Source organism: Rutidosis leptorrhynchoides, chromosome 3 (assembly GCF_046630445.1).
Source record: "Rutidosis leptorrhynchoides isolate AG116_Rl617_1_P2 chromosome 3, CSIRO_AGI_Rlap_v1, whole genome shotgun sequence".
Classification (NCBI taxonomy): Eukaryota; Viridiplantae; Streptophyta; class Magnoliopsida; order Asterales; family Asteraceae; genus Rutidosis; species Rutidosis leptorrhynchoides.
In genome coordinates this window covers 609,104,880-609,107,551 of record NC_092335.1, presented here as the reverse complement: position 1 = coordinate 609,107,551, position 2,672 = coordinate 609,104,880, and positions in this window count along the sequence as shown.

The window sequence follows — 2,672 nt, the reverse complement described above, 5'->3', positions numbered from 1 at the left end:
AGTTGTACTTGCGACACATTTGCACATAGTTTAATCGTGCATGATTTACTTGTACCAAGCTCACGTATACAATATGTAACTCCGCAGGTAACTCTGCTAGGTAATCCGCAAGTATTTGACCTTTAACCACGCTGCGCGAAGAAAAATTTATTTCATGTTCTCCTAACTCAACTGCCCATTTAGCCATTCGGCCAGAAATCTCAGGCTTGTATAAAACCTGAAAGAAAAATGATTGCGTTAGTCAATGCGGTAACCTCGAACATTGTCGCAAATTAGGCATGTACCAACCTGTTTGATCGGTTGATCAGTTAGAACCACGATTGGATGTGCTTGAAAGTACCGGCGCAAATGCCGCGCCATGTGGACTAGTGCATATACGAGCTTTTCTATTGGTGAATAGTTTACTTCACTTGATGTCAGTGTCTTGCTTACGAAGTAGACCGGCATTTGCGTCTGAGAAAACCTCAGCGTTATATTTCTGCGAAATAAATAATACATGTAAATAAAAGTGGATTACCTTTCCGCGATCTGCGATAAGAACCGAGCTGATAGCTTCTTTCGATGCCGCAAGGTACAGCGTAAGCGTTTCTCCTGATACTGGCGCGGTAAGTGTTGGTAATTCAGCGAGCACCTTCTTCATCTCCTGAAAGGCTGTTTCTGCTTCCTGAGTCCATACGAAGTCCTTTTTCTTCAAGCAATTCTTCAAAGTATTGAAGAATGGCAACTGTCGCTCTGCAGCTTTTGATAAAAACCGCGTGATTGCCGCAAGCTTCCCGGTTCGACTCTGCACATCTTTCTTTGTCCTTGGAGATGGTAAACTATCAATGGCCTCAATCTTCTTGGGATTCGCCTTGATTCCTCGCGCCGTCACTACATGACCTAGAAACTTGCCCTCCTCTTCCCCAAAACTGCATTTGAGCGGGTTAAGCTTCATGTTAATCCTGCGCAGAGACGCAAACGTTTCTAGGATGTCCGCGAGCATTTCTTCTTCGGTGTTACTTTTAATTACCAAGTCATCGACGTATGCTTCAAGATTTCTACCAATTTGGTGCTTGAAGGCTGCATCAATTACGCGCTGATAGGTTACGCCTGTGTTCTTTAATCCGAAATGCATCTTCGTATAACAATAAATACCCTGCGGCATATGAAAAGCAGTTTTGTCCTCATCTTCTGCAGCCATTACGATTTGGTGATAACCCTTGTATGCATCTAGAAAACACTTGTATCGAAAACCTGATAATGATTCCACCTTCTAGTCTATCTCCGAAAGAGGGTAGTTATCCTTAGGACACGCTTTATTAATATCTTTAAAATCGACACACATTCGCCAATTACCGTCAGCCTTTTTCACCAACACTGGATTAGCAACCCATGTCTGGTACCGCACTTCTCGCAAGATGTTTGCTTTAACAAGGTTATCTACCTCCGCGCATAACCAATTGCTGTGCTCAAGAGCCATATGACGCTTCTTTTGTCTTAAGGGTGTGAGTGATGGATTGACGTTCAACTTATGTTCCGCAATATCATGCGGGACCCTAGTCATATCTGATTCATGCCACGCGAAAACATCTGCATTAGCGGATAATATTCCATGCAACTTTGCCTTAGTTTCGGCTGACAAGCCTGTGCCGATTTTGATACGCTTGTCTGGATGCAAGCGGTTGGCTATGACCGTACTGCTTGCAAGTTGTTCTCCCATGCTGGGAATGCTTACATGCACGACTGAACCACAACTCAATTGTTTGATGTGACACAATCGTGGCAATTCCACCTACCGTAGGGAACTTGATCAAGCCATGCACTACCGATGGTATAATGCTAAAACGTCGTATGAAATTTCTCCCTAGTAGCGCATTGTACCGCTAAGGTGAACGAACCACATAAAAATCAACTAATTCGTGCCTGACCAACTGCGGGTCCTTATCATCTGCGAGCTCCATGATTAGCTCTATCCGGCCTAACGACCATGAGCTTTCTCCACTGAACCCCGATAACGTAATATCAGGCTGGCGTAGGTGGATTTGGAGATATGACAGAAATGGTACTTAGAGAAGCTCATAAAATCAGATACTCAATACATCCTGGAACGGGGAAGATGTACAAGGATCCCAAGAAATATTTTTGGTGGCCAGGTATGAAAGCCGATGTTGCTAAATACGTAGGAGAATGTTTGACGTGTTCTAAGGTCAAAGCGGAGCATCAGAAACCATCAGGTCTACTTCAACAACCCGAAATCCCGGAATGGAAATGGGAAAACATTACCATGGATTTCATCACTAAATTTCCAAGGACTGCCAGTGGTTTTGATATTATTTGGGTAATAGTTGATCGTCTCACCAAATCAGCACACTTCCTGCCAATAAAAGAAGATGACAAGATGGAGAAGTTAACACGATTGTATTTAAAGGAAGTCATCTCCTGACATGGAATACCAATCTCTATTATCTCTGATAGGGATGGCAGATTTATTTCAAGATTCTGGCAGACATTACAGCAAGCATTAGGAACTCGTCTAGACGTGAGTACTGCTTATCATCCACAAACTGATGGGCAGAGCGTAAGGACGATACAAACGCTTGAAGACATGCTACGAACATGTGTTATTGATTTCGGAAACAGTTGGGATCGACACCTACCGTTAGCAAAATTTTCCTACAACAACAGCTACCATT